This window comes from Cornus florida, unplaced genomic scaffold (assembly GCF_030987335.1).
Source record: "Cornus florida cultivar Cherokee Brave unplaced genomic scaffold, ASM3098733v1 CherokeeBrave_3.0.0_Hap2_Chr09, whole genome shotgun sequence".
In the NCBI taxonomy this organism is placed as follows: domain Eukaryota; kingdom Viridiplantae; phylum Streptophyta; class Magnoliopsida; order Cornales; family Cornaceae; genus Cornus; species Cornus florida.
The window spans coordinates 75,748,063-75,775,893 of record NW_026775579.1 but is presented as its reverse complement, the minus strand read 5'-3'; the positions used below and the strand labels follow the sequence as shown (position 1 = coordinate 75,775,893).

General features: G+C 30.6%; 1 long non-coding RNA gene and 1 pseudogene across 2 annotated transcripts; both read left to right on the top strand.

The window, feature by feature from the left end:
* Positions 1-296: 296 nt before the first annotated feature.
* Positions 297-16,912, top strand: LOC132272892 (wall-associated receptor kinase 5-like; annotated as a pseudogene).
* A 2,846-nt stretch (positions 16,913-19,758) lies between these two features.
* Positions 19,759-26,324, top strand: LOC132274465 (uncharacterized). 2 transcript variants are annotated; one of them, XR_009470434.1, is made up of 7 exons: positions 19,759-19,847; positions 19,961-20,079; positions 25,083-25,121; positions 25,221-25,260; positions 25,359-25,398; positions 25,498-25,537; positions 25,897-26,324. It is a non-coding gene; the product is annotated as an uncharacterized LOC132274465 (long non-coding RNA). The 2 variants fall into 2 exon arrangements; XR_009470433.1 differs by having other exon boundaries at positions 25,083-25,260.
* The last annotated feature ends 1,507 nt before the right edge of the window (positions 26,325-27,831 follow it).

The following is a 27,831-nucleotide window of genomic DNA, read 5'->3' as shown; positions in this document are numbered from 1 at the left end:
TTTTATTATTTGTTACATATTATTTATTATCCTTACAAATATATGATGATACATAAGAAAATAATACGATGTTTATAGCATAATTTTTTATCCTGAATTTTAGTGCATATAATGTATTATACACATGCGTATCCGTATTCATATTTTTACGTTTCTGTTTTTATTTTTGCCTGAATTTTTGAAACGTATTTTTTTTTTTTTAAAAATAATATAATTATGCTCACACGTGTTCGAATCTGTCTGTTTTTCGTACCATATTTTACTAACTATGGACAAAAATTAAAACACACACGGCAATGAATTCATTTGACATGGCAAGGGTGGGAAAGGTATACATGTTTCATATATTTGCATTTTTATTGACTTGCATTTACCAGTTGGCAGTTTTGAAACTTATCATGCAAAGCTACGAGAAGAGTGTGATTGATGTGAGGCTTACAAACGAGGTTCACTCATTTAACAATCTAACAGAAGTGTCACAGGCATGGGAGAGGAGGACTCGGTAGGCACATGGAATGAGAGTCTTCAAGGAATAGATGTAGATGTTATTACATTAATAGACCTGTGGAAATTTGGAATGGTGGACTCAAAGACCTATGGAAATTTGGAAGGGTGGACTCAAAGACATGTGGAGCATATTGGTGGCAAATTACGACACTATTTGTTAATATGACACGAAATAAGCAAATTTTGATTGACTTTAAATGAATTCGGATCATAAACGGGTTGACACAGTTAACCCGTTTATTTAATCATATCGAGTTAAGATTAAGAGATTTAACTCAACATGTTATAATCGTAAATATAATATATGTAATATGTTACCTGTTTAAATTCAATTATTATAAATAATTAAGTCATTCTAACATAAATCTTGTCTATGCCTTATAATTTTTCATTCATATTTTCATTATTTAGATTAAATATGACAATTTTTTATTATTATTTATTATTTGATTAAATATTAAATGTCTAATTTTGATAAACAAGTCATTAAATGGAGTAACATGTTTACTCGTTTAATAAACGGGTTGAGTTAGTGTTAAGAGTTCTTGACAAGATTATTAAATGCGTTGGGTTTGGATTTACCTATTTAGTATAATATCCTTATATCGACACGACACGATTATGATCCACGAACACGAATTGTCACCCCTAGTGGAGCGTAAGCCTTGAGATAGTCTATGGCTCGTAATTGCGGTATCGGTTACGATCGTGGTGTTAAAAATTGTGAAACTATCTCATCTAGACTGACAAACAAAGAGTCCCCCCCATGAATTTGCTAAGAATGTTTGTGCTGGTCACTCCAGTAGCAAGTGGTCAAGCCAAACCAGGTTGCCAAGACAGCTGTGGCAACGTTAGCATCCCATATCCATTTGGCACAGAGCCACACTCTGCAAGAAACATCGATCCCAAAAGGACTAAGCTATTATGAAGTGACATTGGAAAGCTATTACAATCGTAGCAGAGTGTGGAATTTCAGCCTCTGCAGTTTTGCCTTTTTTGTTGAAGAGGATAAGTTCAACTTCTCTTCAGCTAGTTTTGCCGATTTACGGAATGTAAGCAAGCTTCCGGTGGTGCTTGATTGGGCAATTGGAAAAGAGACATCATGTGAAGCTGCAAGAAACTCGTCTGAATATGCGTGTAAAAACAATAGCGAGTGTTAAGAAGTTGATTATGACGTTGGGTACCGTTGCAATTGCTCCGATGGATACCGTGGAAACCCATATCTCCCTAATTGTTGCCAAGGTATCAATCATATATATTCATGTAATTATTGGGCCTGTTCATTGCTAATTTTATGTGGTGATTTATTTCTCTTTTTATTGTACTGCAGATATAAATGAATGTAATGATCCGACACTCAATCAGTGTGAAAAGAGTTGTGAAAATATGGCCGGGAGTTACAAGTGTTCTTGTCCCAAGGGGTACCACGGAGACGGCAGAAATGATGGAACTGGCTGCACTGGTGCTGCTGCTGATCAACTATTGGTAATTAAGATTGCTCTAGGTAAGCATTTGGGCTTAATATCCTAAAAATAAATGTGAATTTTCTAATGGCAGAGGAATTCCAAATTTCCAATAATATTTCTCAAACAAAAGTGTAGTTTAGTTTCAATGTAAAATATATTTTTTTTAGAAAAATATTTTCGGTAAGAAACATTTTACATGTAAGACAAGTTTTTTGTCCCATATATTTTTTGGTGGTTGGCAACAATCTGAAAACCAAGGGTCTAGTAGTATTTTCCCTACCTCCTAAAGTGGATGGTGAGTGTTTAAGTTTCCAAATGGACAAAGTTGTGTATGAGCTAGTAGTGTATGTTTCTTGCCATTAATTAAAAAAAAATAAAATAAATAAAAAATAAAAATCTGAAAATATTTTTAAGGGTAAAGTGCAAGAAACATTCCTAAACTATGTTCGAATTTGCAAATAACCCCTTAAAGTATATTTGTACATAATATTTGATGTCTATGTTTAGAAGTAATTGATTTGTTTTATTTTTATTTTCCCTTTCTAATTTATGTTTAGAAGTGGTTGATTTTTTCCTCATTTTTTTATTTTATTATTTTTGGTTCATTCTTAATTTATTATTATTTTGAGTCATTATTGTTTTTTTTTCTTTTTTTCTTTTGAAGAAGTATCATTCTTCTTTTTTCTTTAGTTTTTATTTTTATTTTACTCTTTGTAACTATACTTTGGTTGGTTCAAAATTTGTTATTCTTAATTTGTTGTATTGAAAAGGTTGGATTGTTAATTTTTTTCTTTGCTTTATCTTTTTAGAAGCATTATTATTATTATTATTATTATTATTATTAATTTTTCTCTTTCTAATTGATGTTTAGAAGTGGTTGATTTGGTAAGTTTATTTGGATTGTGATTTTCTTTCTTTTATTACTTTATTTTTTATTTTTGGTTCATTCATAATTTATTATTATTTTGAGTCATTATTGTTATTTTTTTTTCTTTACTTTTTATCTTTCAGAAGTATCATTATTCTTTTTTCTTTAATTTATATTTTACTCTTTATAAGTTTTCTTTGAATTATTTTCAGTAAAATTCTATCACATAATTCACATTAAACAATGAAATATTTCAAGAGTTTCTATAAAACTCTAACACAAATTACCTATTTATCTATTTATTATTAGTTTTTTAATGAAAGGAAATCTATTTAAACAAAAATTATAAATATAAAAAAAAAAAAAAAACATTTATTAATTGATATAAAAAGAGATTTTAAATGAATTTATATAAAAATCTAACACAAATTACCAATTTATCAATTTATGAGTTTTTAATAAAAGGAAACCTAATTAGACAAGAATTATTAATATAAAAAATATTTATTAATTGACATAAAAAGAGTTTTTAAAGAGTTTCTATAAAACTCTAACACATATTACCTATTTATATATTTAATATCAGTTTTTTTAATAAAAAGAAATCAAATTAAAAAAGAATGTATTTAAAGAAAATAAAATAATTTTAAAAAAATTTACCTCAAATTAGCAATTTTATTTTTTATAAAATTCTACCACATTATCTATTTATTATGAGTTTATTCAGGAAAAAAACAAAATTATTAAAAAAAATAAGATAATTTCGATAAAACTCTACCACAAATTACCTATTTTATTTTCTTTAAACTTTATCACATATAACCTATATTTATCTATTTATTATGAATTTTTTAATAAAAAGAAATCTAATTAAACAAACAAACATATATTTAAAAATAATAAAATAATTTTTTAAAAGAATTTCTATAAAATTCTAAAACAAATTACTTATTTCTCTATTTATTATGAGTTTTTTAATAAAAGAAAATATAATTAAACAAGAATTATTAATATAAAAAATATTTATTAATTGATATTAAAAACTCTACCACAAATTATTACCTACTAAAATTCAAATATGTGTTTATTTATTTATTAATATAAAAAATATTTATTAATTAAAAAAAAATTACCTAATAAAATTCATATTACCTAATACTTTTATAAAATAGTTTTCATAAAATTCAAATTAGAAATTACCTAAAAAAATTCAAATTACCTAAAAATTTATTTCAATTTACATAATAAAATTAAAATTAAAAATTACATAATAAAATTCAAAATATCTAAATATTTATTTCAAAATATAAATAAAAAATATTAATTAATTGATATAAAAGGAGTTTTTAAAACTGTTTCAATAAAACTCTAACACAAATTATTTATTTATCTATATTTATTATGAGTTTCATAATAAAAAGAAATCTAATTAGACAAAAATTACTAATATAAAAAACATATTTATTCATTGATAAAAATAATAATATAGTTTCCCTAGAATTCTACCACAAGTTACCTTTTATTCTGAGTTTTTTAATAAAAATAAATCGAATTCGACTAGGATATATTTAAAGAAAATAATAATTTGTATAAAACTCAATCATAAATTAGCTAATTTAATTTCAATAAAACTCTATCACATTATACAATGATATATTTAAAGTGTTTCTATAAAATTCTAACACAAATTATCTATTTATCTATTTATCATGAGTTTTTTAATGAAAGAAAATCTAATTGGACAAAAAAATATTTATTAATTGATATAAAAATAGATTTTAAAAAGGTTTCCATAAAACTCTAATACAAATTACCTATTTATCAATTTATTATGTGTTTTTTAATAAATAAAAAAAATTTAACTAGACAAAAATTATTAATATAAAAAATATTTATTAATTGATATAAAAATATATTTTAAAAGAGTTTGTATAAACTCTAACACAAATTACCTATTTATCAATTTATTATGTATTTTTTAATAAAAGAAAGTCTAATTAGACAAATTTTATTAATATAAAAAATATTTATTAATTGATCTAAAAAATTAAATAATTTTTCTAAAACTCTACCACAAATTACCTTTTATTTTGACTTTTTTAATAAAAAAAATCTAATTAGAGAATAATTATTAATATAAAAAGAAATATTTATTAATTGTGATAAAAATAGTTTTTAAAAAAGTTTCTGTAAAACTATGACACATTTTACCTATTTATCTATTTATTATGAGTTTTTAATAAAAGAAAATTTAATTAGACTAGAATATATTTAAAGAAAATACAAAAATTTTGATAAAAATTTCCACAAATTATTTTCTATAAACTTTATGATATTTTATTATGAGTTTTTAATAAAATAAAATAATTTCTATAAAACTTTAATACAAATTAGCTATTTTATTTCTTTAAAACTTTATGACATATAACATATATTTACATATTTAAATAAAATAAAATAATTTCTATAAAAATCCACCTCAAATTACCTATTTTTTTTAAAAAAAAAAAAACTCATGTAACCTGTATTTATCTATTTATTATAATTTTTTTTAATAAAAGGAATCTAATTAAATAAGATATATTTAAAGTAAATAAAAATAAATTTTTAACAGAATTTCTATAAAACTCTAACAAAAATATCTTATTTATTCATTTATTATGTAATTTTTAATAAAAGAAATCGAATTAGACAACAATTATAAATATAAAAAATATTTATGAATTGATATAAAAAAATTAAATAATATCTCTAAAACTCTACCACAAATTACCTTTTATTATGTGTTTTTGAAAAAAGAAAATCTAATTAGACAAGGATATATTTAAATAAAATAAAATAATTTTTATCAAAATCTACCACAATTTACCTTTTTATCTACTTATTATGAGTTTTTTAATTAAAGAAAATATAATTAGATGAGAATTTTTAATATAAAAAATATTTATTAATTGATATAAAAAGAGATTTAAAAAAAAGCTTCTATAAAACACTAAAATAAATTACCTATTTATCAATTTATTATGAGTTTTTTTAATAAATATATATATATATATATATATATATATAATTAGGCAAGAATTATTAATATAAAAAATATTTATTAAATGAAAAAAAAATAAAATAATTTTTCTAAAACTTTATCACCTATGACCTTTTTATTATGAATATATTTAAAGAAAATAAAATAATTTCTATAAAACTCTACCACAAATCATCTATTTTATTTTCTTAAAAACTTTATCACATATAACCTATATTTAGCAATTTATTATGAGTTTTTCAATAAAAGAAAATATAATTAGACAATGATATATTAAAAAATAATAATAAAATTTTTTTAAAAGGGTTTCTATAAAACTCTAATACAAATGACCTATTTATCTATTTATTATGAGTTTTTTAATAAAAAAAAAATTAATTAGCCAATAATTATTTATATAAAAAATAAAATAATTTCTCTAAAACTCTACCTCAAATTACATTTTCTTATGAGTTTTTTAATAAAAGAAAATCTCATTAGATAATAGTATATTTAAAGAAAATAAAATAATTTCTATAAAACTCTAACACAAATTACCTATTTTATTTTCAATAAAACTCTATCACATTAGACAATGATATGTTTAAAGAGTTTTTATAAAACTCTAACACAAATTACCTATTTATCTATTTATTATGAGTTTTTTAAGAAAAAAAAAAATCAAATTAGACAAGAATTATTAATATAAAAAAATTATTAGTTGATATAAAAATAGTTTTTAAAAGAATTTCTATAAAACTTTTAACACAAATTACCTATTTGTCTATTTATTTATTATGAGTTTTTAATAAAAGGAAATCTAATTAATAAGAATTATTAATATAAAAATATTTATTAATTGATATAAAAAAATTAAATAATTTTTCTAAAACTGTAATACAAATTACCTTTTAATATGACTTTTTTAATAAAAGGAAATCTAATTAGATAAAAATTATTAATATATAAAATAGTCTATAAAACTATGCCACAAATAAGCTATTTTATTTTCTTTTAGTATTTCAGTATTTATTTATTAATATAAAAAATATTTATTAATTGATATAAAATGAATTATAATAAAAGATTTCAAATAATTATTAAAACAACTAAAAAAATAGGTAAAATAGGTAATAATTTAATAAAATAAATTACCAAATAATAAAATAAGTTACAAAACATTCATCACGTACATCGCACGTTCCTTTTCCTAGTTTCATTAAATGCCCAAAACGCAATTTGTTATTAATTACATTTAATGTATTTTTCTTATTAAAATATATTATGAAAAATATTCATACTAATTTGAAGTCATTTTCGCCATTAAATTTGCATAAATTTACCTTTACTTTTTTTAATTAATTGTATAAATAAAAATTTTAATTAAGTAGAAAATTTTAAATAATTTCTTAATTTTTCATTAATTTATTGCATGAAAATGAACATATAATTTATTTAAGTAATTTATTAATTTTTCATTAATATATTGTATGAAAAATTAAGAACATATTTTTTAGAACTCAGTTCAATAAGTTTTTTTTTTTATAAATAATAAAGTTTTAATAATAAGTTAATCATTTTAAAAAATGGTAGTTACAAATCTTCTTTTTTTTTTTTTTCTACATTTTAATGATAAATTGATACTAATAATAAAATTAAGATAAATAGTATAAATAAATTAATAGCTCAAGGAGCCATTTGTAGTTCAAGGGGCATTTTACAAAAGGGCAAAAGTTTTTTTAAAAAAACTTTACCCTATATACAGATTTTTCTAATGGAAATTTACCCTATTTTTAACAAAAAGAAAAGAGTCAGTCTCCCATGCAATGGGAAAGAGTGAAATTTAATATGATCAAGACTAACTCAGATTTAAGCATAATATACCTCGTTGGTTTGTCTGGGTCAACTTGCAAGACATGTTACAATTTTACTTCCAAAACTTACACTACAAAGGAATTTATCTTTGTTAAGCTATTGATTTGTGTGCTTAATCCATTATCTATTAGATGAGTGGAACAAGCATTTTCGTTCTGATTTCAAGTTCTCTAAAATGCTCTACGTTCTGGACAATCAACTAGTTGAGCAAATAAAAGTCTGAAAATTCTTACATAATCATTCAAACGCAGGTACTGCAATAAGTGTTTCAGTTCTACTTGTGGGTTTCACTTGGTTGTATTTGGGACTCAAGAAAAGAAAGCTCATTATGCTCAAAGAGAAGTTCTTTCAGCAAAATGGTGGTCTAATGTTGAAACAACAACTCTCTAGACGGGAAGGGTTTATCGAAACAGCAAAAATTTTCACAGCAGAGGAGCTCAAAAAGGCCACTGACAACTACAGGGATGACAAAATTGTCGGACGAGGAGGTTATGGAACAGTTTTCAAATGAACTTTATCAAATAACAGGGTTGTTGCCATCAAAAAATCCAAAATAGTTGATCAAAGCCAAATACAACAATTCATCAATGAGGTGATTGTACTCTCCCAAATCAATCACAGAAATGTGGTCAAGCTCTTGAGTTGTTGTTTGGACACAGAAGTCCCTTTATTAGTTTATGAGTACATCACGAACGGAACTCTCCATGACCACATACATAATGAAAGCAAGACGACTCCACTTTCCTGGCAAACTCGTCTAAGGATTGCTGCAGAAACTGCTGGAGTTCTCTCCTATTTGTATTCTGTAGCTTCGATTCCTATCATCCATAGAGATGTCAAGCCTACAAACATACTCTTGGATGAAAATTACAATGCAAAAGTGTCCGACTTTGGAGCATCAAGATTAGTGCCCCTTGATCAAATGCAACTATCCACATTGGTGCAAGGAACTCTTGGATACTTGGACCCTGAATACTTGCACACAAGTCAATTGACGGAGAAAAGTGATATTTACAGCTTTGGGATTGTCCTTGTCGAGTTGCTAACAGGAAGGAAGGCGATCTCCTTCGACAGGCTAGAGGACGAGAGAAATCTAGCTATTTATTTTCTTTCCGCGTTGAAAGAAGATCGCTTGTTTGAAGTTCTTGAGTGCAGTATAGTCCGTGAGGGAAATACTGAGAAGCTCAAAGAGGTTGCTGTTCTTGCAAAGAAGTGTTTACGAGTAAATGGGGAAGAAAGACCTAGTATGAAAGAAGTAGCAATGGAACTGGAGGGACTAAGAATAATGGAGCAGCATCCATGGGTTAACGGTGAATTGAATTCGGAAGAGACTAAGTGCCTACTAGGAGACACAATATCGAACACTTTCGGATTTGAAATTACTGGTAACACAACAGGCGCATATGATAGCACTAGGGAGCATATTGTTCTGCCATTTGTACACATGCATCTTCATTGATGGTGTGTACTGCGACTGTGCCCTTATCCTATGACTGGAATGCCTAGTGACGTCCTAGTTTGCTATATGATCAGCATCTATACCTGTCGAGCATGAAAGATGTGTAGTTGCGTAGTTACCTACTTGCAATGACTTCTAAAATTTGATTTTCAGTCTCTTTTCTTTATCTGTAGATATTTTTTTTTTTTTTTTTACCCATTTTATTTTGTTTGTGTGTGCTTTTAAGTAATTGGGGAATTGTTAGGCAGACGCACTAATGTGGTGTTTTCTATACCTATATTGTGTGAATGTGTTTTGCTGCAACCTAAAAGTGATCGATCTGTTACAAGAGGGAACTTTTCACTGTGGTTTGTAAGAACATTTTGTGATGTAACTTTGTTGTAAAATGACTTTTAGCAACAGCTATTTACCACCTTGTGTACTGCAAGAACTAGTTTCTCAATGATGGAAATAAAAGACGAATAAATGATTGGGTGGAAAAAAACAGAGGACCCTTTGAAAGATCAATTAATTTACATCCCTAGAGGTTTCTTCATCAGATTATTTCTTTAACAAGCAGCAAAATTGGCTTAGGAGCTATGAAAAATGTTTCTCCTAGTATTAACTAAAGTTTTATTCAAAAGCACCTTCAATCAGTGAAGGAGTGAGATAATTCTTTTGGGTGGGGGTGGTTAAACAACAATAAGATAAATTATTTTCAAACTATCATAATAAACAAACAAACAAACAAACAAACAAAAAATATAAATAAATAAATAAATAAATTTAACCTTCATTGATAATTTCATTGAGTACTTTCACAATTGTCATCGACGAGTTTTCATACTTCAAAAATTGTGTACGATTACTTCATTATCTATGCTATTAAATATATATTTTTCAACATATACAATCAATCTATCACTCTTCCATTAACATATCTTTCTCAGCATATACATATACGATTGATATAAGGAGAAAAGAAATAAGATGACATAATAAATGAGAACTTACTCCAACAGCACAAGATCATGAAGCCCATACTCCCCTATTCCAATTAACACCAGATATCACCTCAGAGCTCCACAACATTCTCAACAAATACACGAATCTAAAATACAACACATATTGGTGTTAGTTGAAAAAAAAAAATGAGAGAGAGTGAATGGAAGAATGTTGTATTACACAAGATTAGGGGCAAATTACAACACATATTAAGGATTTTAAAACAACAAAAACAGAAAACCACTCATAGTTTGTATCAGACACTATAGTGAATGGAAGAATGTTGTATTACACAATATTAGGGGCAAATTACAATCTTAGGGTTTGCGAACTCGAATGGAAGCTTTCTTAACCCTAGAATGGGAAAATGTGGCGAAGGATCCTAGACCTCCTCCACATCCGCCAAATTAATTCTTTAAGGTTCGAGAAAAACCAGTAGCAACTGAATTTTAACTCGATTGAATTTTATTTTGGGCCTTTTGGGCCATGTTTTGTGCTAGTTTGTCCTTGTATGTTCCTTTTGGCCCATTGGGCTTAAAATTCTTAAATTCAAGCTGAAGCCTCTATAAAATACCAACGTGCTCTCATGTCATATGGATCACATGAACTGTGAGCTCTATTTGTATTCTGTGATTGGATAATAGACTAATGGTAAAAGAAATGGGTTCCAGTATTTTGCTATTTTCCCTTACTACCCTCACCTAGCAGCCTACCAACAATGAACAAACCCAATTTTACAGAACTCTGTACAATTACCATGATAACAATGACTCGCCATTTAATGGTCATAAGACGAAGGAACAATCACTCTGTACAGAACATCTGCAAATGAAATCCAAGAGAGAGAAAGAGTTAGAAATCTGAAAACAAAGAGGAGGGGGAAATTGAAGAGAGTGAAAGGTGAAAAAAAAAAATTACCAACGTGCTCCCATTTACAGTGTCCTTTTGTTCTATCATTTTTGTTTTTCTCTTCTTCTTTTTTATTTTTATTTTTATTTTTATGTTGAACTTGATGCTTATATATTGTTCAATTCAGTAAGGAAAAAGACATGTACATATATTTAATAACAATTATAGTTACAAATTATCAATTTGCCTGAGTCTTCGAAGGGAAAAAAAAGTTAGTCCCACGTACTATAGAAAAATAAACACACCACACAGAACATAAAGATTTACGGGTTCAGAATAAACTTTATGTTTAGAGTCAAGATCAAACAAAAAATTTCATTATGCACAAAAAAAGAAATTATAAATTTCAGCCACCAAACATTATCTCTCATCTAATATTGCATCTTTCAATGGGATTCACAAGAGAAAGCAAGTCAAAAAAAAAAAAAAAAGGTCAAAATTGGATGGCAACCCGACTCAAGCCCAAACAAAATTTGGCTACAACTTCGCATCCCCCTTGTCCCTTTTACGTGCTTTCTTTATGCGATCAACACTTAATTTACAGAATTACTCAAAAAAAACCATGGTAACAGGATTATGGTACATACGAAAACTGTGTTTGGCAATAAACATTACTACTACATTTTTTTATTTTTTTGGTCATTCAAAAACACAAAGGCTAAAAGCCAAGATGACAGTACAGAGGTATAAAGCTAAGCCAGAAAAGGCATACAAATCTTGAAGCAAAGCACATGAATGCAGAACAGACTCCAGATTTGTGGAGGAAACTGAACCCAACACTCTGCAAACGGAACCGGAGAACGCACCGGATAGTTCTTTTAATGAAGTTAATACTAACCAACATTGCACGTCAAGAATGTACTATCTTTGTCAGTGACTCAGACAACATTGACCCCTGGAAAAAGAAAGACCAACTATTCCAACTGACCTCAGCCCAAACTTTGGGCAGACACATGTATATCTCTTTCGTGTATCACACTGCAGTGGACTTGGTCTTCCACTAGAGTGCCTAAAAAGGAACAAAAAAAGGGCTTGTGACTTTGTATACACCAAAAAGTAGCCATCAGAAATCAAACAAAGTTGTCACTCACAATGGGTTTGCCTGTGATGCCTGTCCAAATTCTCTCCCTTGTGCTGTTGATATTCTCCTCAGCACCAACTGCTTCGCTAGCGAATACACCCATAGCCAAACCCGGCTGCGCTGATCATGTGGGAATGTAAGCATCCCATACCCATTCAGCATGACTCCGGACTGTTATCTAGATAAACATTTCCTCATCACCTGTAACAGTTCCTTCAATCCTGCCAAACCATTTTTAGAGAGGAGTACAAAAAACGTTACCAAAATTACACTCGAAGGTCAGTTGCATGTCTTGAAGTTTACCGCTCATGATTGTTATGATGTGCATGGTTACAGGATGACCTACAACGAGCCCATATTCAAGCTGACCAAATTCACCATCTCTAATACCCAAAATAAGTTCGTAGCAATTGGTTGTGATACTTACGCCATTTTACATGCTTACGAAGGTGATCAGAGCTACACGAGTGGGTGTATGTCCCTTTGTGATAGCATGGATGACATTACTGATGGTTCTTGTTCCGGGTTCGGATGTTGCCAGACATCCATCCCCAAAGGGGTAAGGAAAATTAATTTGACACTAAGTAGCTACTACAATCATACATGCATACATGGCTTCAACCCCTGCAGCTATGCCTTTGTTGTAGAAGAAAGCGAATTCAACTTCTCAAAAAATTATCTTCGCGATTTGAAGAACAAAAAAAAAAGCTTTTGTTGGTGCTTGATTGGACCATTGGTGATGAGACATGCGAAGTGGCTAGCAAGAATTTGATTAGCTATGCATGTAACGAAAATAGCGAGTGTTATGAACCAGATAATGGTCCTGGGTATCGATGCAGATGCTTTAATGGTTACGAAGGTAACCCATACCTCTCCAATGGTTGCCAAGGTATTCACCACATTTATGTTTGTATTAAACCTTTAATTGCATTGCTTCTAAGTGTTTTCCTGACATGTGCCTCAAGTTAATTCTTTAATTGTTTTGCAGATATTAATGAATGTGAGGACCCAAGTCTCAACAGGTGCCCAAAACATTGTGTTAACATTGCAGGCAATTATACATGTTCTTGCCCCAGAGGATACCGTTGGGACAGCAGAACAAATGGAGAAGGTTGCGTTGTTGATCAACTACTCGTGATTACTCTTTATGTCAGTAAGTATATTAGATGGATTCTAATTTCCTCCTCAGATATAATGATGATTCAATTTTTCAGATATCCTTAGCAATTGATGCCACCAGTTGAAAAGAGGGAAAGATCAATGAATATGGTTTATATCCATCAATTCATTTATATTACCCTTTGGGCCACAAAGATAATTTGGTAGAGTGATCTCCTTAGGTACTGTCTTCCTTTGTTAGTGTAGTAATTCCAGACAACCTTCTAAACCTCACAATTGTTGGGTGGCACCATCACGAGTTGGTCAAGTATGGACATTGAAAGTGAAAGCTAGTTGTGATCAAGCAATTAGCTAATTTGTAATAACAGGTTCGGGGTTCTTGAATGAAATGTTAGTTTTTCCTGATTATTATGGATTGTTTTATCCTTAAAATACTATGGTCTCCAAGTCTTTTGGTGAATTATATTCTCATCAAATTGTCCGTGGATATAAATATAAGGGGGAGTTTTATATTCTTGGTTGTGTTATGTTCATCTTACTTCTTTCCAGTACTGCACGGTATCCTTTGGACTTTTCAGTATTTTATTCATGCTTTACTTAAGTTACTTACAAAAAGAAGTAAAATATTCCTTTATAATTTCAATTACAGGTATTACTACAGTGGTAACAGTTCTGCTTGTTGGTAGCTCCTGGTTGTACTTTGGATTGAAGAAAAGAAAGCTCGTTAGGATCAAAGAAAAATTATTTCAGCAAAATGGTGGTTTAATGTTACAACAACAGCTCTCTGAACAAGAAGGAACCAAGGATACAGTCAAAATTTTCACCAAGAAAGAGCTTCAGATGGCTACTAACAACTACGAGGAAACTAGAATAATTGGTCGAGGCGGTTATGGCACAATTTATAAAGGCTACTTAACAGACAGCAAAATAGTTGCCATCAAGAAGTCTAAAATAGTGGATCAAGGCCAAATTGAGCAATTCATCAACAAGGTGATTGTACTCTTTCAGATCAACCATAGAAATGTGATAAAGCTATAGGGTTGTTGTTTGGAGATAGAGGTCCCTCTACTAGTTTATGAGTTCATCAACAATGGCACCCTCTTTGAACAAATCCATAATGAAAGAAAGGAAACCGCCATTTCTTGGGACATCCGTCTAAGGATTGCAGCAGAAACTGCTGGGGTTCTATCATATTTGCACTCTGCAGCTTCTACCCCGATCATCCATAGAGATGTCAAGTCTGCAAACATACTCTTTAGATGATAACTACACTGTAAAAGTGTCTGACCTTGGAACATCAAGGTTGGTTCCGTTGGATGAAGCTCAGCTCTGTACGATGGTGCAAGGAACTCTTGGATACTTGGACCCTGAGTACATGCACACGAGCCAATTGAATGAGAAGAGTGATGTTTATAGCTTCAAAGTAGTCCTTGTAGAGCTATTAACTGGAAAGAAGGCCCTTTCTTTTGATAGACTAAAGGAGGAGAGGAGTTTAGCTACGTATTTTCTTTCTTCACTGAAAGAGGGTCGCTTGTTTCAAGTTCTTGAGGACCATCTAGTGTGTGATGGAAATGCTGAGCAGCTCAAGGAAGTTGCTTAGATTGCAAGGAGGTGCTTAAACCTGAAGAGGGAGGAGAGACCTTCTATGAAGGAAGTAGGAATCGGACTAGAGGGACTAAGGATGGTAGAGAAACATCGATGGGTTGGCATAGCATTGAATTTGGAGGAGACTGAGCCCTTGCTTGATGAGAGATCAAATACCAACGAATATGGTGGTAGTAGTGCTACAAATGCCAAGTTTGATAGCCTAAGGGAACATGTAATATTGCCTATCGATGGTGGGAGATGATTGTTTCGTCTTGATTTTGCCATGTTAGCATCTGAACCTTTCAGGACATGGAGCTAGCCAAATTATCTGAAAACTGGCCTACGTCCATGAATGAGAAGACATTCCACTATGATTCGTAAAGATATTACAACAATAGAGTACCAACACTTGGTACATGTCTTTTCACCATATATCACTCCATGAGCTTATCTCCCCGCTAACAGTGTCATCGTTGTTTTTCCTACTCTACCAACCCGCATACTACTTCTACCCATCAACTCCCTCATGAGACTACATCTCTCTCAATCTCATAATTCTCAACCCAAAGCCTATATATCTATTTATAGAGTTCCAAACTCAATTCCTTGTTGGACAAGGATTACAATTTCTTAGAAGCCAAGACTTGCCAAACAAGAAATTAACAAACAGAATACAACTCTAAAATAAAAACAAAATTAGAATAGGAATTTGAGACACAAATTCCAACAATCACCACCTTGTCTCAAATTCTATCCGGTCAATCATCGTTTCCACGGCATTAATGAGGACAATTCTTTTGCAGCTTCAATCTTGACAAACCTCCTGCAAAACTCCGATTATCCACACTCTACGCTGCTCGATCAGTCAAACCTCCAAGGCTCCACCTTGACTACTCGAGCTCTATGCCATGTAACCAAGCTGATTGACTACACCTAGAACTGAAGCCCGTTGCAACACATGTTTCGTGTGTCGGAGATATAAAACGAGTACACCGGAAAAGAATGGGAACTGGGTCGATCTATTCTATGGCGAAGCATCTGAAGCATAACTGCATACTCACACGATCTTCGCCGAGAGATAGGAGCATTCGGTGGAACCGGTGAACTACACTTGCTTCTGGATAGATGTGTGGGACAGAGGGCTCGTGGTACCTGTTGTCCACCCTTCCTCCTCTGCTTTGAGAATCGTGTGAATGGAAAGTAGGCAGAAGGGAAGAAGGTCCTCAGTAGGAGTCGCACACTAACTTGAGCAGTGCGGGAGACTGGGGAATGGTTCGAGTAAACTCCCATGGGTCCGGCAAAATCACAAACAAACCTTCAACAAGAAGAGTTGCTGTTAACAAAGAGCCTTCCGTTTCAAGTTAAAACCTAGAGTAATATACCAACCATATACAAATATATATAAATAATTGAGGCATACTTCGATTCATACAAACATTGAAGAAGAAAGAGGCATACTTCTATTCATACAGACATTGAGGAAGAAAGAGGCATACTTCAATTCATACAAATATATAGAGACATTGAGTCATACTTCGATTCATAATTCATACTCGGGGCTTTACGGCCTTTTGATACCTTTATGAAAGGTAGGTTGATACTTGATACAGAACTTTCATTTGTGAGAGGGACTGAAAAATTCATATGGTAAAAAATTGCTCTTCAAGCTTGACTTTCATGTTTCTTGGGATTGGCTTTGGTCCTTGATTCATCGGCCAAGTTCATCTCTCTCTGTAAATAGAGACAAAAAGTCTCTTTCTTCCTCCATGTATATATTTCACTCTTAGCAATCTATAATTTGATTCATTCTTGGTTACCAGCATATTCTTTTTGCCTTCATATCCTTTTTGTCTTCAATTTTATTTTGTCTAGGTTTGCTTATGAAGCTGTGGGTTTATAGTTTATACAGGTAATATATTTGTGTATATATATTATATGATTTAATTTGATGAGGGTTATGAAAAAAATCTCCATAGTCTGGGCTAAGGCATAATAATAAAAGACCAACTTACACATCTCTCCGATGACGGTCAAAATTGATTGGGAAATAGGTGAACTTGTATGTAAAGCGTTGTCTTTGTTTCAATATTTCAATTTATCGAGACACTATAGAAAGAAAGAAAAATTATTGAAGAAAGAATTTATAAAATGAGTTAAATATATATTATGTTCAAAAAATAGAAAAATAGTAATTATTTAATTGACGGTAAGAATGACTTACTTATAGTAGAATTAAGTTTGCTCACGCAATGAGTGTTTTGGACCATTAACTCGTTCATGTGGTTTACTAAGTTTCTTAAACCGTCAAATGGTTTTTGCAATCTATTATTATTTTTATTATTATATATGGGGTATGGATAAATTTTATTATATTGAATAGTTTATTCGTATATATTTAAAAAGAGTGGTATAAAAAAAAAGTTAAACTACTTTAGGTTGACAAATGATAAAATAAATAAATAAATAATAAAATCTTTTAAGGGAAAAATAGTTATATTAGTAGTAGAATAACTTTAATAAATGTTTTGCCAAACAAACAAAAAAAAAAAACTCTTCTAGGATTAAAAGCTCTTCTAAGATACAGTTCTCAAACACTAACATATAAGCCAAATATAAGTGATAGCTTCTACTTATCTTTTTCTTCTGCGTAAAGCAGAAGTAAAAGTTATGCCAAACGGGACCAACATCCACAGATGAGAAGAGCTTCCACTATAATTCATAGAAATATTACAACGTCAGAGTACCAACACCACACACGTCTTTTCACCATGTACCACTACATGAGCCTATCTACTCCCTACTAGTGACCCTTGGTCTTTTCCTTATCCTACCAATACATAAACTATCTCTATTCATCAACTCCCTCATGAGACTAAATCTCTCTCAATCTCATAAGTCTCAACACAAAGCCTATGCATTTATAGAGTTCCAAACATAATTCCTTGTTGGAGAAGGATTACAATTTCTTAGAGACCAAGACTTGCCAAACAAGAAATTACCAAACAAAATACAACTCTAAAATAGAAACATGATGAGAATAGGAATTTGAGACACTAATTCCAACAATAATAAAGTGCGTAAAAGACTAAACCAAGGGCCTATGAACTTTGGGTTTATTTGAAACAATTTTTTTTTAAAATTTAATTATTTTTTTTTAAAAAATAATAATAATAATTCAAATTGTCCCTCATACACAATGGTGGTGTTCTACTGTCTCTAGGGATGAAGCCGGGATTTCATTTCAGGGGCACAATGTGCTTGATTAAAAAAAATAAAAATTTAATCAACAAACATAGCAAATATAGATTGTTCAAATCACAGGCAAATTGAGTATTTGATGTTAACTAACAAAGAAGATGAGAGTTCAAGGGGAATAACCAAAACAAGCAGACAAATAAATTTATTAGTTAAAAAAATTAAACCTGACCAAGTGGCATTGTCTTTAGCATTCCAATTCAATTCTGCTAACTGCAAAAGAACATATAATTCTCACTCAACTTCAAAATATAATAAAAACGATGGACACCCAATATTATAAAACATAAATGGACAATGTAGCATCAACCAAGAATTCCAAAATTCCAAGAAAGTATACTTTTACATAGAAATAAAGCTCTTTTTCAGTAAAACCCAATTGTTAGATATGTGAAAAAAATAATAATAATAAAAATAAAATAAAATTTTAGATATACCTTAACTATGACAGGAAAATTACAGCTATGTTAATCATGAAGTGTGGCAAAAAACTAAGCAAAGAAGAAAAAGTGCAATAAAATCATTACATAAAATCAAATCACTTTCTTAACATCAATAAAAATATTCGGTTAGGTCACTGAGAAAGGAAAAAAAAAATCATTGTAGAAAAGAGAATATTTAGCTCTCTTTATGTTCTCCCTGTCTCTCCATATATATATTTATATATATATATATATATATATATATAATCTTTTAGAAGTAAAATTCAATGGCCAAATCAAAGATTTAAATTTGAGAAAACCTCGGTGGTAGGTAATTTTGTTAGGGATAGTCGTTAGTAAGAGTTTGTACCATACTCAATAAATCAATCTTATTCACTAGACCCTGCATTCATCTAGAATGAGGGTTACTAACATAGTTAATTTCTATTTCATATGCAATCCAATTTCTGAGTTTGCAGTGGTAAACTCAGAATTGATAAGAGGAAATGAGACAAAGAGGTTGGGCTTCGACAAAAAAAGAGTAAAAAATTTTGAAGGAAAAAAAGAAAAAGACTTTTAGAAATGATAATTTTAGGGTTTTTGATTTGAAGAGACAGAGAACAAGAAAGAGAAATGGGAGTAATAGAAGATGTACCTGTGTAGTCGTAGCCGATTAGAAACATTCCTAGGGGTCGCCATTGTCGTATTTCGGCCGTCGATATCTAGCACTTTCCGTCAAAAGACTCAAGACACCGGAGAGCGATTGGGGAAACAATGAACAGACGCTTTCTCTCCGAGTTTGAATATACATTTTATTTGCTAATTGAGGGTGCATCATGAGACTTACACCTTCAGTAATCTAACGGTTAAAAAATATCTCAAGAAAAGCACTTTGTATTATCACACTGCTAAAAAGCACTTTCATTTCAAAAAATTGCGCCTTTAAGGCTTGTTTGGAAGGCCAAAATGTTTTTGGTTTTGGTGTTTTGGTTTTGGGTCCACATCTCGTTTGGTGTGGGCTGATATGTTTTTGAACAGGTCCATATCATTTTGAGATTTAGGGCAAATCCCATATCACAAAAATGGTGATATTGGGCGTTTTCAACACTGTAGCGGCCATACCAAAAGCCCAAACCAAAAACAGCCTATCCAAACCAATATCAAGTTATACTGTAGCGGCATATCACATATAAGACCAAATTTTATAAACCCTAGCTCATTTCTGCAGAATATTTCTCTCTCTTCGTTTTTGCACTCCGGAGGCGACTGAGGGACGATTCCTTTGAAAAGAAGGTTGGGTGTTGTCGAATTTTTTCAATTATGCCATACACACCACCGATCTAGCAGAGCTCCTCCACCAACTACCTCCTTCCATTTGCGCCTCTCATCTCTTTATATTCTTGCAGATCGGGGTTGGTAGTCTGCAAATCTTTCAAAAAGAAAGACCAATTTCAACTCGGCATCAGCTTTCCTATCGTTTCTCTCTACTCTCTGAAACCCTAGCTCAGTGGCCAGCACATCGAAGGTATTTCTCTTCTCTTTGAAACCCTAGGTCGATATTTTTGCCTTTATTGTTAAAATTTCTTTCATTTTAGCTGTTATATATCGCATATACCTCTTATTATCTGTTCGCAACCCATATTTCTGTACAAGCCGTTCAGTCTGTGAGACGTAACCTTGGTTTTAGGCACCAGAACAGTAAAATAAGTGGTTCTCTGAAACCCTAGGTCAATATTTTTGCCTTTATTGTTAAAATTTGTTTCATTTTAGCTGTTATATATCGCATATGCCTCTTATTATCTGTTCGCAACCCATATTTCTGTACAAGCCGTTCAATCTGTGAGACGTAACCTTGGTTTTAGGCACCAGAACAGTAAAATAGGTGGTTCTCTGAAACCCTAGGTCAATATTTTTGCCTTTATTGTTAAAATCTGTTTCATTTTAGCTGTTATGTATCGCATATGCCTCTTATTATCTGTTCGCAATCCGTATTTTTGTACAAGCCATTGAGTCTGTGAGACGTAACCTTGGTTTTAGGCACCAGAACAATAAAATAGGTGGTCTTATGAACCAGTAGTCTACGTGCCATAGCAGAACCATAGTATCTTTTAACTGTATATGCAATTTGTTAGGAAAAAACCTTACACACTATAAGCGTATAGTTCATGTAAAGACAACTGAAGAGCTCAGTCTAAACCAAATTACAGGTAGTATTAATTTTATAATAGATATGATTACAGATTGGAATAAATAATTTCAATTGACTGAAAATACATCAATTTCAATAGATAAGATTCTTGATTTCTTTGCTTGAATGTCTTGATTATAAATGTTAATCAAAATTGGTTAATAGATCCATATAAAGTTGAATAAAACAGCTCCAAAATTGGGGATCTAATAATTTTTTCCCTTTTTGCAATGTAATGATCTGTATTGAAGAATAGCTATAACACTCAAATGTTTTAAAACTATTATCCTTTTTCAGTAACGAATATGAATACATCATGCGAATAGAAAAATTTTATCATTATTAATTATATATCGGCATTGTATTAATGGAAGTTGAGTCTATATATGCCGTTAATTGTAAATTTCGCTTTAGGATCTAATTGGCATCTGATATATATAATTTTAAGAAGAAAATGTCATGAAAACTTGACTGTGTGTCACTCATATGATTTATTGTTCCTATTTTGTTTTAATTTGGGGGCTCTATTTCAATTTTAATTTGTGATATAATTGTGTGTCACTCATATGATTTATTGTTGTGTCTATATATATATATATATGCATGTTTGATGTTGTTAAGTCTGATTAAGGCTTGAAAAAGCCTCTCCTATTGTTGAAATATTTGTGTAACATATTGTGGGGGGTTGACACAAGACCAATTGATGTCGGGAACACATTTATATACATGTTGAATAAAAATTAGTAATAAACATAGGCAAATACGTTGTAATAAACTTAGTAATTTCAATTCATACACTTGTTTTGTGCTTGTGTCTGGGGGGCTCATATTTAATATCACAATTGACATATTTGGAGTTCAAGGTTATGTTAGATTTGTCTCTAAAACATTTAACAAGGCATGTTTTGTTTCATTAGTCAATAAAGACTTGTATCATCTGAACATGTTTTAAGGGTTGGGACTTCCTTGAATTTTTTTTTAATTTTTTATTTATATTTTTAATTCTTATATAATATAGTAGCATTAAATTATGACTTAAAAATTAGAATTATATAAACAATTTACTAAACTGTTAAATTTACTTAATAATAATCAGATGGACATGAACAATGATAATGTTGACCAATATCCATAAAAAGACATTCATTCTCTTGATGCTGAGAATGGTGAGGACCCGATGCCGCTGTTTGGTGTGATGCCCATCAAGAGAAATTCATGCTCTTGATGGAGGAAGAGGTTGGAAAAGGAAATCGTACAGGCACGACTTTTAATCCAATTGGGTAGACACATATTATGGACGTAATGTTGGTGGAAACTGGAAAGAAGTACACGAAGGACCAATGCAGACAAAAATTCAATAATATCAGAGCACTGTACAAAGATTGCAAACAAATATTATCTGAGATTGGTGTAGGGTACAACAGTGAAACTGGGATGATTGAATTGGAAGCTGAAAGATGGGTTTGATTGTGCAATGTTAGTATTTCAATACGTGTCTATTTACCATACATAGAGTTACTAATTAGTGATTTAGTATTAAAAGGGTTTGATGAACAATAAAAAAACAGGACTGTAAGAATTATGAGCAGATGGTAAGGATTTTTGGGGATACACATGTTACTGATTAGCATATTCATCCTTCTACTAAAGCACCCAAACCTCACGAAGTGCTAATAATGTCTCAAGTGGCAACACATGAAGCTGCAATTCATAACATTGAGGGCAATGCGGACATAACTGATGTAGAACGACCTAATGTAGAAGGACCTATTGACCTTAGTCCTATTCCCAAACCTGTAGCTAAGAAACTTAAGAAAGAAAGTTTTGCCTCCACAATGTCTTAAGTGATGGCATGTTTGACTGATATTGGGAACGCAAAACCTGATAAAATTGCCAAAGCCATAGTAGAATCATCTTCTAGTTGTCAACCATCTATTCTTAAAGAAGTGCCTGAAGTGACATCTCCCAGTAAAAAAGAAATGGATCCCTAGCTTAAGGAATGCCTTAGGATCGTCAACACATTAATGGGGATTGATGATGCCCATTATGCTAAGATCATAGGGATGTTTGGTGAGGACAAGGTGTGGAGGGGCATATTTCTTTGCATTCCTGATGAGAGGAAGGTTTGGGTAGGTGATGAATTAGCCTCTCTGATATGTTCGCTATTTTACTTTTATGTACTTTTGGATGACTGTTTTATAACTCTTTTTACATTACTGTTGGATGATTGCATTTAATTTTCCTTATCTACTACTTTTACATTATTGTTGGAAGCTGTATTTAATTCCTCTATCTACTACTTTTAAATTAATGCTGGATGACTATTTATCTTCTATATCTATTATTTTTACATTATTGCTAGATAATGGTATGATTTGGTTTGTCTTTTATCATTTTTGTATTGTTGAAGAATAACTGTATTATTTGCTATATATTTTTCCATTTTCCTTATATCATGAAGTTGTTTAATTTTTATTTCTTTTTTCTGCTTCTGTTTATTCTTAAATAGGATAGTAGATATGGATATAAGGACAATATTAACCATGTATGATGATGATGATGATAAGGAAATTCTTATATTGATCGCAGCCGTATATAAGTACTATCATAAACATTTTGATAAGTAACATTGTAGGGATTCTATGTTATAAAGGGGAAGATTACGTATTTGAGATTTTAAATGGACATGAAGATATGTGTAATGAAATTTTCGGATGTACCCCAATACCTTAAGGGCTTTGAATCGTGAGTTGAAATTGTTAAGATTGAAAGATTCAACATTTGTAACAGTAGAAGAACAAGTTGTAATTTTCTTACTTACTGTGTTTCACAATGAAAGGAATCGTGTCGTTGCTGAAAGATTCCAACACTCTACATCCACAATTTCATATCACTTTCATGCCGTCTTAAAGTTAATTTGTGAGTTAGGGACTAAGATTATTGTTCCCCCGGATTTGAATGAAATTCCTACACAGATAAAGAACAATCCAAAGGTTTACCCATACTTTAAGAATTGTGTAGGAGCCATAGATGGTACTCATATCCATGCTGTAGTGCCAATTGGTCAACGTTACCACATGCAGGAATATCGTAGACATACTAGAGGACCACGTGGTAAAGAAGAGGTGTACAATTTTAGGCACTCGTCATTGAGGAATATCACAGAGTGATGTTTTGGGTTGGTAAAGATAAGATTCACTATATTGAAGCAAATGCCCCCTTATCACTTTGACACTTAAGTTCTTATTGTTATTGCCTATTGTACATTGCATAATTTCATAAGATCCCAAAGTGAATCTGATGAAATTTTTTGTTATGAAAACCCTGAATCTTCTATTTCACAAAATGAACCTGATGTGGAGGACATTATTGAGGTCGTTAGTGGTACTAATACACAGATGCGACAAATGGATATTTATCGTGATCGTATTGCCAACCTAATTTGGGAGCACTGTAATAACTAATTATAATAGTGTGTAATATTGTGTAGGATTTTAATATGGATAACTGTAATATGTAATTATATTACGTAAATTAAAGTCACATGCATACAATATGGATAACTGTAATAACTAATTATATTAGGATATCAAATATTAAATGTTTTAGTCTTGTAGGCGGACTTATGTATAGGCTTGAAGGTGAGCGACCACAATGTGCATGTGGTAGAGGTCTTATACATCTGTATAGGGCTCGAACTCCAAAAAATGATGGTTGACAATTTTATAGGTGTCCAGCTCGAGAGGCATGACTTTTATCTTTTAGGTGTTATTTCTGTTACTGTTTCCTAATTGTATAATTTATATTTCTTGTAGTCACATATGAATGCATTTATATGGGTGGATGAGTTGCACCAAGGTGCACAAGTTAAAGAACAGGTTTAATTTGACTTGGACAGAGTCATGGCAATGATTCAAAATGAACAATGTAGACAGAAGTACATACTCTTCCTAGGTTGTGGATGTCTTACTATCATAATCATGTTTATTGTGATTGTTTTCTTCTTGCTCATTATCGTTGTTATTGAAAGATGAAGTTAGATAAACTTCAATCTTTTATAATATATGACATGTAATAGGTATTTAGTTAATTTCCTGTGTTTCATTTGGTATGTAATATATACTTAATTTTATGTATTTGGATGACCTTGCTGGTGAGAACTATAAATGCTATATTTTCAACTGCGTATTAAATGGTATAAATGTGTTTGGTTTTGCATGAGGTCAAGCCAAAAGAAAAGGTTCGATATATCTTGCTTAGTACTGTTAAATTACTTCATTTCTACCATGTGTTATTTTGTTTTTCTCTAATGTTGTTCATGTGTTTGGTTTTGCATGAAGTTATTTACACTCCAAATTTGCAACATAGCCTGAAAAAATGTTAGATATATCTTGCTTAGTACTGTTAAATTACTTCATTCCTACCATGTGTTATTTTGTTTTTCTCTAGTATTGTTCATATGTTTGGTTTTGCATGAGGTCATTTACACTCCAAATTTGCAACATAGCCTAAAAAAAGGTTAGTATATCTTGCTTAGTATTGTTAAATTACTTCATTCCTACCATGTGTTATTTTGTTTTTCTCAAATGTTGTTCATGTGTTTGGTTTTGCATTAGGTCATTTACACTCCAAATTTGCAACTTAGCTTAAAAAAAGGTTAGATATATCTTGCTTAGTACTGTTAAATTACTTCATTCCTACCATGTGTTATTTTATTTTTCTCTAATGTTGTTCATGTGTTTGATTTTGCATGAGGTCATTTACACTCCAAATTTGCAACTCAGCCTGAAAAAAGGTTAGATATATCTTGTAACTGTTGGAGTAGTTTAGGAGGAGAACGGGCAATTTTACTTGGATTTGTGGATTAATTTTGTTGGCGGTGTCCCTTGTTGAATTAATTTTGTGGGCGGTGTCCCTTGTTGAATTTATTTTGTGGGTGGTGTCCCTTGTGTTTATTGTGTTAGGTTCAATTTTGGAAATGTCCATTTTTAAGGGGAAACTATGCATGATTTTCAAAAAAAAAAAAATTGAATTTAAACTTTGATTCCAAAAAGGCATGTGGTTGATTTTTTAAACTTGAAATGGATTTTTGAAATATATAACAGTAGAAAAAATGTGAAATATATAACTGTGAAATATATAACAATTTTTCAGGCTTAGTAGAATGCAGCTGTTTCGTGGTGGAGTTGAAGGACATGGCAGTAAGTTGTGGGCAGTGGCACCAGTGTGATTTATAGGAAGCATTCTCCAGTTGCTGTAACTTCAGGAAGCTAGTGATCTCTAACTTAATCAAATGGAGGCCTATGCAAACATAAAGAAGTGTGTGTACATTTTATGGAATGAATTGTAGTGATCTTCAGTTGTGTGTACATTTTATGTAAGTATAATGAAGTGTGTGTGTACACACATACTAATTTTAAGGAATGTCTAGCTCCCTATATGTGCAAGTATATATGTGAATGGTGCAATAACAATTTATTAAGTTTGTGATGTACAAAAAAAACTTGTCGTTTGATGTCTAGCTTGTGATGTCTAGCTTCCTTGATTGCTTGCTTGCTTCTAATAATATTCCTATTTATCAATTCTAGTTATGGTTGGAGATTGTACGAAATATTCAAAAGTTGGTTATCAAAATAAATACTCAGGAAAAAGGGAAATGGTCTCATGAGTTAACAATAAAAATATTAGCACTTTGAAGGATCTCCAGCAGAAAATTTTAAACTAATCTCAGTGAAGTAAACTAATTCACAAGCTTCAATGTCCACCAAACCTTAACTCTGACCAATTCAAGAAGATCAACGTTTTGGCTTTGCTTCTTGTTAGTTCAACTACAAGGATTTCTCTCATTCATAATGAATTTATAATATATATATATATATATATATATATATATATATATATATATGAAACAAAATAAAGTTAAACATAGTGCAAGCCAAAAGAAAAAGATAAATGGAGTGCAAAGATCTCCTCTCATTAAAAGATTATTACAAAGTTAGATTTGTAGTTTGGCTGCCACTAATCATGTTTATGCCTCATAAACATCGCATATAATCTTATTTATACATGTAAATTTATTCAAAAAAAAATTTCCTAACTCTTTAATGCAGAATATATATATATATATATATATTTATTTTAACAAATTATCTCTAATTATAAAGATAAATGGACTATTACATTTAAAATTTTAATTGTATTCATATATATAATTATTCAAAACAAAAACAAAACAGTCTTTACCAAACAGGTATCCTGTTATTGATTCAGAATTTTTAACAACAAAACTAACTTCCAAACGTGTTTTGTTTTCGAATTCCTTAAAACGCATGACATTACCAAACGTGTTTTCATGTTTTTGATATACAATTATCAAAAACAAAACAGTCATTACCAAACATGGTTCCGATTACTACTAAAAACATACCAATACCAAAACGGTTATTTTCATATCATACCAAACCATAACATATAGTGTTATCGCGATCCAAACGGGCCCTAAGTGATGATAAGAATTGTAACTTTTAAAATTGTGAATAGAGATATATGTTTTTAGGTAACTAATTTTTTTAAACAATTTAATCCCTTTATATTTTTTATAAATACAATTTTGCCCCTATTACAAACAAATAACAAACAATATTGGGAGACTCTGTAACAAACGAAGATTTTAAATTATCCTAAGATTTTGCAACCACCTTCCAAATCAGATACAAAGTAATCATCATTAAGATATGTTTAACTCATTTATATTTTAGTACTCAATACAAATTCGATATCATAAACAAAATATGTGATATTTAAAAAAATAAAAAATAAATTATTGAACTCAATGGAATTTTATAATATTTAATATTAGGGAATTAACACATATTTAGTGTGAGGATAATATAGTAAAATTAACAATAAAAGTGCTTTAAGCAACATTATTACCAAACAAATTTAAAAGTACTTCAAGTATAAAAAGTACACTTTATACAATGTGTCACCAAATGCATAAATGCATTTTACTAACAAAAGTTTTATAACAACTCTACTATAACATTCTAACAGCAATCCCAAACAGGCTCTAATTTATAGATAAATTAC